The sequence below is a fragment of the Notolepis coatsorum genome (assembly GCF_963971535.1).
Source record: "Notolepis coatsorum genome assembly, chromosome: 8".
Taxonomy (NCBI): Eukaryota; Metazoa; Chordata; class Actinopteri; order Aulopiformes; family Paralepididae; genus Notolepis; species Notolepis coatsorum.
Window position 1 is genome coordinate 84766567 of NC_140172.1, and position 14062 is coordinate 84780628.

A 14062-nucleotide genomic window follows, 5' to 3' on the forward strand; every position below is an offset into this window, starting at 1 on the left:
CAGCAGACAAGCTCTCTGAAGCAGCAGATAGGCTCTCTGAAGCACCAGATAGGCTCTCTGAAGCAGCAGTTAGGCTCTCTGAAGCAGCAGATAGGCTCTCTACAGCAGATAGGCTCTCTGAAGCAGCAGATAGGCTCTCTGAAGCAGCAGATAGGCTCTCTGAAGCAGCAGATAGGCTCTCTACAGCAGATAGGCTCTCTGAAGCAGCAGTTAGGCTCTCTGAAGCAGCAGATAGGCTCTCTGAAGCAGCAGATATGCTCTCTGAAGCAGCAGATAGGCTCTCTGAAGCAGCAGTTAGGCTCTCTGAAGCTTGCTGCTTTGCCTGCCGCGCTAAGCCAATGCGAAGGACGAGGGGGGCTGTGCTTCCTGTTCTGCCCCCTTGCAAATGGGTGTAGCATTCCCTGAGGGGGAGGAGCTGCGCATTATATTGCTTTTTTTGCTTACCTTGCTTCCTCTAGAACTCCACCCCTCTTTTGCGGACTCCAAAAGTGGTATGGCTGGTTCTGGTGAGGGGAGGTACTGGTGGTTCTGGTGAGGGGAGGTACTGCTGGTTCTGGTGAGGGGAGGTACTGCTGGTTCTGGTGAGGGGAGGTACTGGTGGTTCTGGTGACGGGAGGTACTGCTGGTTCTGGTGAGGGGAGGTACTGCTGGTTCTGGTGAGGGGAGGTACTGCTGGTTCTGGTAAAGGGAGGTGCTGGTTCTGGTGAGGGGAGGTACTGCTGGTTCTGGTGAGGGGAGGTACTGCTGGTTCTGGTGAGGGGGGTACTGGTGGTGCCTCCTCATCGATATCTTGATCTGAAAGACAAAGACAGAAAACAAAGAAAGACTTTTACAGTAATTTCAGTGCCATCCAGTGGCAGCAAACTCCAACACAGGACCAGGCTGGCAGGACCAGAGACCAGGACAAGAACAGGATGAGAACCAAGATGAAGAACAGAATAATTTGTGTGTGCATGCATGTGTGTTGAAACCCTACTGAACAATACTGCTTAGTCATGGAAACACTTTCATGGTCAAGAAAGTACTAGCTCTTCAGCATTGAAAATATTAGCAACCTGATTTGGTACATTAGGTGGCTAGGCCAGGGCCTGGTTGTCGTTATGTTCGCCTTGCAAGTGCTTTCTGTAAGACCGAATGAAAGAAAATGTTCTGCTACAAACTCCCTCACAACATTGGATATAAGTGGATGAAGCGTTTATATTGTGTGCTACTCGTAAATGTGAAAAGAGAGACTTGGCATCACCAGAAATTAGCCTTTTGCATTTAAAGCCTTGATATGTTAGAACTCTTAACTTAGTGATCACTTACAAATTCTCTGTAAAGTTTTGAGAACTTGAGCCGGGGGCCTATTTTGGGGATGAGGTTCCGGATTGTTTCGTCATCTAAAAGTTGAAACGCCTCCTCATCGATATCTTTATCTGAAAGACAAAAGACAGAAAATAAAGAAAGACTTTTACAGTCCAGGCAGCAAACTCCAACACAGGACCAGATACCAGGACAATAACAGGATGAGAACCAAGATGAAGAACAGAATAATGTGTGTGCATGTGTGTTGAAACCCTATACTGCTTAGTCATGGAAACATTTTCATGGTCAAGAAAGTAAAAATGCTCACCTTTAAAACTGTCTGTGAGCACTGGCAATTGCCACTCAATTAATTTTTCTGTGACAAAGCTGTCCATCAAGACTGGCCTGAAACAAAACAGAAAGCAATGTGGAAATGAACACATCTGCAATTAATTAATGCCTCATGCCCAAGTACTCAGCCACGTGTGAACGATAGGCCAAGTAGCTGACAGAGCAGCCTAGAATATTTAGCACTGAATTCAGGTGTAAAAAGCCTCACCACATGTCTGGCTTCCGCAGTCTACTGCTTAATTTAGTATAGGATGTTGTAAATTGATGCCCGAATCGCGGGACATTAGCGAGATGATGGAAAATCGTCTGCGCTTCCTTCCTGAAACCGAACAATTGAAATGCAACTAATGCAGAGAAAAGGGTAAATACCACTATACGATCACAGAGATAATAGATATTAATGAAGAATACTTCAAATGGTAGCCGTGACCCGTGCTGATTTCGACCAAAGCCGGTTGAAGACGACGAAAGCTACTTCTCAAAGGGACAGAGAGGTTCTCTCCCTCTTCGACGCCTCTACAACTGTTGATTCTTCACCTCACTAGCCAAGGACAGCGGGTTTATAGGTGAGTAAAAGATGGAGCGTCTGAATTGGTGGAGGTCGAGCTGTGTCAAAATGGGGTTTGCTATGAGTAGATGTAGAAACTGTGCTAGATCAAAGAAGTGTTTGTTTCGGCAGGCGCCAGAGACCAATATTCACATCCTTGGCTCTGGTCTCGACCGCGCAATCACGGTGAGGCACTAATAATGAAGAGGAACTCGCGATGGGATTGAATAGTATGGAGCTGCAACAGAGTAGTGACGAATTTATAACAAGGCTGGCCCGGGTTAAAACCAGGACTAGAAACGGTATAAATAGGGATATCATTCAGAAAATGATAGAGGGTCTGGTAATAAGCATCTTGGTTGAGGGATGGGTTGGAATGGGGCCTTGGTTTCGTTCGTCAAGCCGAGCCCAGCTCTGGAATCGGCTGGTGGAGGAAACAGGGGTCCCGTTATAGAATTGCAAACCCTCCATCAGTCAATAATGTGGCTGCCAGTCAGAGAGGTTAAAATTGTCTGTATCTAGTTCAGATCGCACGCACCCAAGTGTGAGGAATTTGTGCCAGATTGCTTAACAGTAAAGCTTACTTACAATCGGTGCGCGAGACATTTAATATTTGGGAGACGTCTAAAAATACAATTTGTCAGACGCAATCCGACATCATTCAGGCTCGGATTTGCCTTTGTCCAAATCTGAGAACTATTGAGCTCGTGGATGAGAGATAACGTAGGAAATAGGAAAATTGTGGTTAAACTGAGAGCACGATTTGGCCACAAAACCTCCGATTCAAGCCGACAGAAGGCTCTACAATAACTCTTCCTGAGCTACTTTGCATGAATGGAGCAGGCGCTGGAAGGGTAAGACGATTTCCAAAAACTTGGTATATATAAAGCACTTGCTGAAGTATGAATGAATGAACTGCAGTTATGATTAGGACAAATTGCATTGTACGGGCGATGTTTAGGTTAGGAAATGCACTGAGGACGGATGTGGCCAAGTGAATGGTATGTTTATAACTAGGACAATGTGTTTTGCTAAATATATATATATATATATATTTTTTTTATTGGTCTTTTTCCCCCTCCATTTTCCTCCGATTTTCTCCCATCCCAATGTTAGTCGTATGCCAATTCCCAGTCCCTTCCTGGTCGCTGCGCACTTACCCCCCACAGTCAGATCATCTGGGAGAGTGGAGGCTACCACGTGCTTCCTCCGACACACGTCCAGCCAATCACCGCTTCTTTTCACCTGGCAGCGCGGATTCTCATCGAGAGGGCGTAGCGTGTGGGAGGACCACACTATCCCCCTCGAGTCCTATCCGCGCTTAGCAGGCGCCCCGACCGAACTGTAGGAGTCGCTGTTTACAACGACCCGGACCCACCCCGCCAGCTTCTCCCACCCTCTAATACAGCCAATTGTATTAGTGCAGACGGCCAGCCAAGCTGGTGACAACCCGCTAAATATATATTTTTGATGAATGTCTGTTAGTGGTTATGAGTGAATGCCAAATGTGTGTAGGTTATTTTTTGTATCGTTATGAAACTCTAGTGACCAAAACGGCCGCGGAGAAACAATATAGGAGTGTCCGTTATATGGAGTGTTCGTTTTTTCTAGGGCCGGTGGAACGTTGCATGGTTAGCTTGCTACTTAGCCGCGGGGACGAGCGGGGTTAAAAGTGGACGCTGCATTGCGATATCAAGTATATTGAATGAATGGCGAGTGTGATGAGGCCAAAATGGTGTGTAGTGTACTTGGAATTTTTGAATTCGGTGGTATTAAGGTCGTTGTGTAATAAAATAGGACTCAAAAGAAGCGGTCTTTTGGAAACTAATGACGTCACTGGGAACGTTCGGCCGAGGGGACTTTGGGAGCGTTGGATTTAGAATACTGTGTATTTCGGCCAGGCGGGGCCAAACGGACGAGCGAACTAATGTAAGGATGATTATATATGATCTGTAAACTAGCGCTTAATGAGATTAAAGTTATGATACAGGGTATAACTGTGTTGCGCTAACGTCGCTGTGTGTTGTGCCACTCGAATCGACGGGACAATGGGCAGAGTAGGAGACGTTATTATGGAAGCTAAGCTAAGCTAACTAGCCGCGCTAGGCTATCGGACAATAACATGGTTGGGCTAAGCTAATTGAGCTAGCGATGCTAAGCTAACGAAGCTAAAAGTGCTATGCTAACGAAGCTAATATGCTAAGCTACCTGTGCTAACGAAGTAGCATGGTGGAACTCTCGGTATATCTTGCGTTATGCTACTAGAAAGCAACTTCACATGTAAACAGGGCGCCGTAGCGGCCATTTTGGTGGCCATTTAAAAAAAAATTGTAGTTTTTATTGTTTTTTTCGTTTGGTGTAGCGACCATTTTTAAAAATTGTAGTTTTTTTGTTTTTCCGGTTTTTGTTTTTTGTGATGGCGGTTGAAGAACGAATGTAATTACTTATTTAGTTGTCAATCTATATATATTGTTGGCCCAGTATGATGGCAATAGTGGAGTAAAAACGGGGCGGAGGAGTGTATGTTTGTTTGTGACTTTACTAGATGTTTTAAACTAATAATGAGTAGTATAAGAAGGAGGTGATTATGGTTAGAAGGTGTAGACGGTATGTGTCGATCTGCGCATGCGCGCGACGGGGCCGTCAGTACAAGGGGGATGGATCATGGGAATTGGAGTTGAGCTTTTTGGTAGGACAGTGGACAGTGAAAGTGCGATAGGGGGCGGTATTGGTCAAGACGAGATCAAGACGAGTGGAGTGAACAGCGTGCTGTGACGGGAGGCTGCGTGAACCCCCCCCTCCCCTCCTCCTTCTGTCTGTTTCTCCCCCCTCCTCCTCCATCCATCCCTCTCTCTCCCTCTCTCTCCCCTCTTCCTTCTGTATGTCTCTCCCCCCTTCTCTCTCCCACTCTCTCTCCCTCTCTCCCTCTCTCTCCCACAATCCTTCTGTCTGTCCTTCCTTCCCTCCCTCTCTCCCTCCCTCTCTCCCGTTCCTGTGTGTGTGTGAGTCACGTGTCCGTTCTACTTTAAGTTACAGTTATGCAGCAAATGCTGATGATAGTGTTTAAAGCCCTGTGGGTTAACTGGACCAGGCGATACGGTAAGGTCTGCTAGTTAATTCTAACGTTTTGATAATGTTAATGCTCATTTGGGAGGTCCCCCCCCCTCCTCGGTCTCTCTATCCCTCTCTCTCTTCCCTCCTTCCTCTGTCTCCCCCACCCCCTCCGTCCCTCCATCCCTCTCCCCCTCCCTCCGTCCCTCCCTTTCCCCCTCCCTCCGTCCCTCCCTCTCCCCCCTCTGTCTCTCCTTGTGTTTCTCCCTGTGTCTCTCCTTCCCTCCCCTCCTCCCCCTTCTCTGTGTGTCTCCCCCCCTCCGATGCTTGCCTTTCGAATGGTTGTGGGTACGCTGCTGAACAATTTCCAGTTCAGGTGGTGGACTGCTAAGTTGGGTCTAGGATGTTGTTTCCGTTTAGAGGTCCCTCCATCTCCCTGACTGGCCTTGGTGATATTCAGCCTTGGGGGTGGCGTGTATGTTTCGAATGGGGGTGTGAAGTCCAGAAGGGTTTGTTATGTAGGGGATGGTTTTACAATTAGTGGGCTTTGTTTGGGATTAGTTGAGGAGTGGGAATGGGGTGTATTTTTTCATTTGGACAAGGTGTCAGTCCCCTATTTCCCCTGCCTGTTAGGGTCCTTGGTGACAGGGTTGGCTTTACATCAGGTTGTGTGTGTTATTGGTTGGATGTTTGTTTGAACTGCGTTGTTATTATGTATGTGGAGTAGGTACCGGATGGGCGCTGGCCTGTCTAGGTACGGTTATGGTGGGACGAGTTGTAATATTCCTTGTAATAGGGCTTGGGGTGTTTTCGCTCAGGATCGATACTGAGGGGAAAATGCTTTGGGCTGAGAAATGGCAGGTCTTTGAGGAGTCAAGGATCTGTGAGGATATTGCTTAAGTGTAGTGCGGGTGTCCATGAGTTTATGACATGGACAGCTGCGCTGTGTGACGATCAAGGATTTGGTGATCTAAATCACTAAAAATTTATTTTTTCCCTTGATAGCAGTTGGAGGAAGAGTCAACACCAAGATTTTTGGTGTTGTAGGGGGAAGATGTGTTAATATATTGTAGGAGTGCGGAACAAACAGACTGCCAGACTGTTGTTTAGATGCAATAGACGTAACGTCTAATGTTTACTTCCCACTTCCTTAATACAAACTAATACGTCATCACGTCAACCCGTGTGACTACATAACGTCAATGCCCTCTAACCACACCCTGTGCATAACATTGAACATGGAGGTGACAGAATATGAATGTGAATTCTATTGTCCATTATTGTCCCCCACATGCGCTGCCCCAGAATTCACAAGAACTGGCAGCATGAGCCGTTGAGGACCCCGTAAAATCCTGCCGAAGCGGCTTCGGGTGTCCAGAGTCTGTGTAGCGACGGGACCAGTTACCACCAGAGGGTGGTCTGAGGACTTAACGGCCAGGGGGAAACCCTGCATCATGGTGGAACCCGTAGACCCCGGAGGGCGGTCTGAGGTTCTGATGGCTGGAGGGCGGCCGCGCCGCGGCGGCTGAGCTACAGGAACCGGACGGTCCAGGTCCACATGAGCCGGTTTCAGACGGTCCACTGAAATGTGGTCCGGTTTCCCTCCTATTTCGACTACAAATGACTTGTCCCCTGTCTCCAGAACACGAAAAGGCCCCTCATATGGTGGCCGTAGTGGCGACCGATGGGCATCATGGCGGACAAAGACGTACTTTGCTGTATGGAGATCAGGTGGAATATAAGCCTGGGGCACAATGTGCTGTGACGTAGGCACCGGCCTATATACCTTGGCATTGTCCAGGAAAACAGGCCGTTGCTGGCCAGCAGACCAAGGCGTTGTGGTGTTGGGCATGAAATCCCCGGGGACTCGCAATGGCTGCCCATAAACCAGTTCGGCTGAGGAGGACTGAAGATCTTCCTTAGGGGCTGATCGAAGGCCCAGCATGACCCACGGAAGTCTGTCAACCCACCCATTGTCCCGAAGACTGGCCCTGAATGCGGCCTTCATTGACCTATAAAACCTCTCGCACAGTCCATTGGCTTGAGGGTGATAAGCCGTTGTACGGTGCAGCTTTACCCCGAGACCCTGGGCCACAGCATTCCAGAGCTCCGACGTAAACTGAGGCCCCCGGTCGGAGGTTATATCCGATGGAGCACCAAAACGGGCAACCCAGGTGCCGATGAATGCTCGTGCAATGTCGGCAGATGTAGTTGAAGATAGTGGCACGGCCTCTGGCCAACGGGTTGTCCTGTCAATCATGGTAAGGAGGTGGGTGCAACCGTGTGATGGTGGCAGTGGCCCAACCAAGTCTATGTGCACATGATCAAACCGCCTTTCAGGCACATTGAAAGGGGTTAGTGGGGCCTTGGTGTGGCGGTGTACCTTGGCCCGTTGACACTCTAGACAAGCATTAGCCCAATCCCGAACATCCTTTTTAAGACCGTACCAGACGAACTTGGCTGCCACCAACAGCTGAGATGGTTTCCTGCCCGGGTGAGAAAGGCAGTGAAGGGCGTCGAAAACACGCCTCCTCCAAGCGGCAGGGACAACAGGGCGAGGCTGCCCAAGTGAGACGTCACACAGGAGCGTAGAACCAGTGTCATTAAAAGAGATGTCCACCAACTGAAGACCTGTATCGGCGGTCCTACATGCCTGGACGTCCTTGTCGGAAAGCTGATCGGCTGCCATCTGTGCCCCGAGGTGGACCGTACTGATGATAGCACGAGAGAGGCAGTCTGCGACAGGGTTGTCCTTCCCGGCCACATGTTGGATGTCTGTTGTAAACTCCGAGATGGAGGACAACTGGCGTTGCTGGCGAGCGGACCATGGCTCTGAGACCATGGCCATAGCAAAGGTCAACGGTTTGTGATCGACAAATGCTGTGAATGGTCGGCTCTCCAACAGGAAACGGAAATGCCGTACCGCCAGATAGAGGCTGAGGAGCTCCCGGTCAAAGGTGCTGTAATTGCGCTCACTGGCTCTGAGCTGCTGACTAAAAAAGGCAAGGGGTTGCCAGTGACCATCGACTAGCTGCTCATACACTGCCCCAACAGCATAATCCGATGCGTCGGTTGTGAGAGCGATCTGCGCCTCAGGTAATGGGTGCGCCAACATGGCCGCTGTAGCCAGGGCTTGCTTAGTGTTTTTAAAATCTCCTCTGTCCAAGTGAGAGTGAGCTTAGCAGGTTTGCCCTTGAGTGCCTCGTAGAGGGGCTGCATGAGCTGGGCTGCGCCAGGCACAAAGCGATGATAAGAATTCACCATACCCAAAAATTCCTGTAGTGCCCAGACGGTGGAGGGCTGCGGAAACTTGCTCACAGCCTGCACTTTCGATGGCAGAGGCACTGCCCCATCCTTTTTGATGCGGTGCCCGAGGAAATCAATTATTCGCAGTCCAAACTGGCACTTGGCTGGGTTAAGAATCAAGCCATGCTGACTCAGGCGCTCAAAAAGTGTGCGGAGGTGAACCATGTGTTCAGCCCTGGAGGAGCTGGCGATGAGGATGTCATCTAAATAAATGAACAGGAAAGGCAGGTCCCTTAACACACTGTCCATGAGGCGCTGAAATGCTTGGGCAGCGTTTTTTTTTTTTTTTTTTTTTACTTTGGCCATTCCGCTGGCTCTTTTCAGCGTTTATCGCTTTTTCTCTGGTCAAGTGTGACTGACAGAAACAGGTTGAATGGGGGTAGAGATGGGGGGAAGACACTCTGAGAAAGTTACGGCTTTGTCCGGGAATCGAACTTGCTACCCCAGATCCGTGACGAGCACGGTTGTCCCCGGCGCCGAAATAGCGCTCGAGGTACGCGGTGAGCTACTGGAGCTCCCCTTGGGCAGCGTTCTTGAGCCCAAAAGGCATGCGGAGGAACTCAAAAAGCCCGAAAGGGGTGATTACCGCGGTCTTGGAAATGTCCTGTGACTGCACCGGCACCTGGTGATAACCACGAACCAGGTCCACTTTAGAAAATATGACCTTCCCCGCAAGGCGAGATGAAAAGTCCTGAATGTGTGGTATAGGATAGCGGTCAGGGGTCGTAGCATCATTCAGGCGGCGATAATCACCACACGGGCGCCAACCAGCGCTCTGGGGAGATCTTTTATTTTTAGAACATTAACTCTGTGGAATGGCCTGCCTCGGAACCTCTGCTGCATTTACAGTAGATTCACTTTTAAAAAGAATCTTAAATAGTTTTTAAATTGTTTTTAACACTGTAAAGTGGTTTTTTGTTTTTGTTTTACACTAATGTAATTTTAGCTATATTAATTGTTACAGTAGGTTCATTATGCATTGTGTGTACTGACTTTTAATAATTTTGTTTTTTTGCAATGGTGATTGTTTTTGTGTTTTTTTGTGTGTGGACCCCAGGAAGACTAGCTGGTTGCTATCGCACCAGCTAATGGGGATCCCTAATAAAATAAAATCAAATCAAACCTCCGGCGGCCTTTGGCACCATATGGAGTGGCGAGGCCCAGGGGCTATTGGACCGGCGCACTATGCCGAGGCACTCCATCGCCTCAAACTCCGCTTTAGCAATAGCCAGTTTACCTGGATCCAGGCGGCGTGCACGGGCATGTACTGGCGGGCCTGCAGTCGGTATATAATGTTCCACACCGTGCTTAGCTGTAGCTGCTGAAAAAGTTGGCATGGTAAGAACTGGGAACTCAGCCAACATACTCGAGAACTCAGAGGCAGTAAGGGTACTGGACAGCCTTGAGGAGCTAGAACCACTGAGTTCACATGGGAATGAGCTAAAAGTCTCTGCGCTGACCAAGCGCCGGTTTTTAATGTCCACCAGCAGCCCATGGGCACACAAAAAATCTGCACCTAACAATGGGTTAGACACCTCAGCGGTAACAAACGTCCATGATAAATGCTGTCCCTCCAAACACAATGTCACATGCCGTTCACCATAGGTCCGTATGGGACTGCCGTTGGCCGCCTCTAGTGGTGAACCCCGTACTCCGGCTTGTATATCCAAAACAGATGCGGGTAAAACGTTCACAGTGGCCCCAGTGTCGCACAAAAAACGCCGCCCAGAAAGTGTGTCTCTAATAAATAATAAACTGCCTTCATGGCCAACACTCATGGCAGCTAGCGGGTGCTGGCCCTCTCGTTTCCCGACCCCTTGGCATGGGGGTAGTTACATGAGGGTAGGCATTTTCTAGCCTTAGAGCCAAACTGTGCATGGTAGAAACACATACCTGTGGGCTTTTGTCTCTGGGCCAGGGCGGGGGCTCTGGACAGGGCAGCAGCAACAGCAGGGGGCGGAGATTCATCCACCTGGTACACAATATTGTTAGCCACCTGACACTGTTGTGTAGCAGAGAAAAACCTATCAGCCTCTTTAGCCAATGCCCGATAGTCAATAATGGGAGAGTTAGCCAAAGCCGACCGCACTTGCCATGGTAGCTGCTGCAGGAATAGCTCCTTAAAGATAAAACAAGGCTTGTGGTTGCCTGGTAGTAAAGCCAACATTCGATCCATTAGCTCCGATGGTTTAGCATCTCCCAAGCCCGGCAAAAACAGTAGCTGACGTGCACGCTCAGACTCCATTTGACCAAAAGTTTCTAGCAGCACGTCTTTCAGTGTGTCGTACTTACTATCCTCCGGAGGATTCCTGAGCAGATGTGCTATTCTGGATGCGGTAGCCCCGCCGAGCGCTGATACCACGTAATAATACTTTGTATCATCCTCTGTTATACTCCGGTAGCTTCACTGCTACAGCGTTCACAGACATGTTTGCTTGTTCAAAATTTTTTTATCCAGTCTTTGGAAGCGTCCAAAAACGATTGTCAGAGTCACCAATGTAGGAGTGCGGAACAAACAGACTGCCAGACGGTTGTTTAGATGCAATAGACGTAACGTCTCATGTTTACTTCCCACTTTCTTAATACAAACTAATACGTCATCACGTCAACCCGTGTGACTACATAACGTCAATGCCCTCTAACCACACCCTGTGCATAACATTGAACATGGAGGTGACAGAATATGAATGTGAATTCTATTGTCCATTATTGTCCCCCACAATATAATGAAAATGATGTTGTATGAAGTATGTGATGAAATGTTAAGATATAAATGTGAAAGGGAATGTAAGAAGAAGTAAAATGTGATGTCCATAGTAGGGTTTGAGAAGCAAACAGAGAAAGCAAGAAGGAGAGGTTAATATTACATTTACATAGTCAATACGCTGAGTTGTCATTTAAAGTATAAAATGAGATCAGAATGACAGATTCATCAAGGCAAAAAGAAATTGGAACAGATGAATTACCATGCTTACCAGGATTGTTAGACAATTGATAGGCTGTGTGGGACTAATGTTTGTATTCCCCAGAGAATCATGTGAGAGGAACACACAAGTGATTGGAACCTCCAGTTTTCCGGTTGGACGAACGGACATAAACAAAGCTAAGGCCGTATCGTTATGTTCAGATAAATCACACCAAATCTCTCTAAAAATATTAGTATAGAGATGCCCGACATTTCCAATGCGTAAATATTGAGGAAATGAAAAGGGAAATGCCACTGATATTAAGTGTGTTGTTTTTTCTTTCTTTCTGCACAGGCTCGGCGAGGACAGGTGGGGCTCTGACGATTTCAATACCAACTGGGGAATAACGGCTATATAAGCCTTGGTATGAGTATGAATGATAAGCCATTTATCAATCCCTGTCTGCACCGGTAAAAATCTGATAGTGTGAGTGATTTTTAACTCAAGTTGGTAAAAATAGTTTTAGACACAGAGAAACTTGTTTTTCCAAACGGTAATTGCAGGAGTGTTTGAAAGTGGTGATAATGTCGGATACACAGCAAGTTCACCTTAGTGGAACATTGATAGGAGCAACGGAAGGTTTAGATGCAATAACAATAGCAAAAGTAGACAATCTGTCTATTTCAATGACTGGAAATGTCACAATAAAAGTGAAGAAGCAATGGCCAAAGATATTCAGGCCTTTACCTTGTATAAGTATAGAAAAGGAGGCTGTTATAGAATGAATAACCAAAACAAAAAACAGAAAAAGAAAGCACGAAGGGCGATGAAAAGAAATAATACCGGTAATGGCAGCATGCTGACAACCTTTGCAGACACTCCCGTAGAAAGATTGATACCTGAAGTTAATCTGATTGAGTTGGATGTGATGGAATTCCCTCAGGTGACCAGTATGACAGAGGGACTGGAAATAATGACTTTGATTCCAATACAGGAGGTCATTGAGGAGAGAACACCAGAGACAACTGTATTACTCCAACCAGAGCCGATCCACGCTGGAGTGTCCATTGCAGGTGACTGTAATTTAACCAAGGGACAAAGAAAGCAACGGAGGAAAGCGGCGTTGTTACAGCAGTCCCACGAAGTCCACTCTGGCCGTACGGCTGGAACAGAGACAGACAGCAGGTATGGAAATATACACGAACAGTTTCCACAGCCCACCAGTTTCCCTTGTCCAGACGTCCCCCAGCACCAGAGCCAGAATGAGAGACATGGGCCAGTGACGAGGAGCCAGCCAGCGAGGGCCAGGGTGGAGGAAGAGAGGATGACGTGCCTCTCTCCAGAAAGACAGAGAGCATTCACGGAAGCGTCCGAAAGACATGAGACAGTCCGTAGAAAACTGGTGGAGAAGCAGCTGGCGGTTGACCAAGTCACACGCGAGAGGGGAATGCTGGAACGAGAACTGGCGGAACAGACTGAGATCATGAGTGATGTAATTTTGGAAGTTATGTTCCGTACTGCAGAACAAGGACTCAGTGAACGAGAGATGTCACTTGCTCCGTTACCTGAACGGGGAGCTGAGCAGCGAGGGAATGGTGATGAAAGCCGCAGGAGGGGTGAGTTTCCAGGCCCCTCCCAACAACAAAAGGCCCGAGGAGCGGCGGCTGGAAAGAACAGGTATGCCCCTCTCTCCTCCATAAAGCAGGACATGCCAGGAGAGGACCGGAGAGGGGTGGACCCATCGGGAGCTGTGGGATACCAGCCGAAAGACTGCTGGGGTTCTGGTGAACTGGGAGACAAGGCCAAATTATGTGGCAAAGGGTGGCGAGCCCAAAAAGAGTCCATCAGAGGACAGACATGTTGGACATGCGGAATGTTGGGACATTTTCAGAGGAAGTGTGTAAAGAGGTTGTGTCTGCAAAGGCAACAGGCTGAATAGAACAAGGAGGAAATGCACAGGAGAAGCTATAACGCTCGGGAAAATAGAGAAAGTTATTAATAAATTAAATAAAAAATGCGACTGATTAGAATAAAAATAGAAAAGACGATATATAGATAGGTTAGATGGTTAGATTATGTGTGCAAGTTACTAAAACGGCTTGGAAGACTAACAAGGGTAAGTTGGAGCTGTAAGGGGATGAAGTAAATGGCTGATGCATGAGCTAATCGTACTAACAAAATGGTGGTTTTAAAACAGGGAAAATGGAACAGTAGGGAGGGGGTAGGCACCCCGAACCTCTAGTGTTCAGCAGGCGGCAGTGGCCAAATAGGCCAAATAGTTCTCGTATAGGGTGCGGACGTGTGTAATTGATGATTGGCTTATGGGGGACTCTGCACCGGCTTGTTGAAGGCTGGCGGAGTAAGTAAGTAAGTAAGTATTTATAAAGCACCTTTCATACATGTCATGTAGCTCAAAGTGCTGTACACAAACATAGGCATATATAACGATAAAAGCAATAAAGTCACAGTGATCAGTTAAGATCAATGTTTAAAAAATAATAATAATAATAACGTAAAAATGAAAACAGTCATTTGCTGACCAGTTTGGGAGAACAGGTCCGCACAAACATGTCCGTTCAGTAGCAACCGGAAGTAGGAAATGCACTAAACCAAT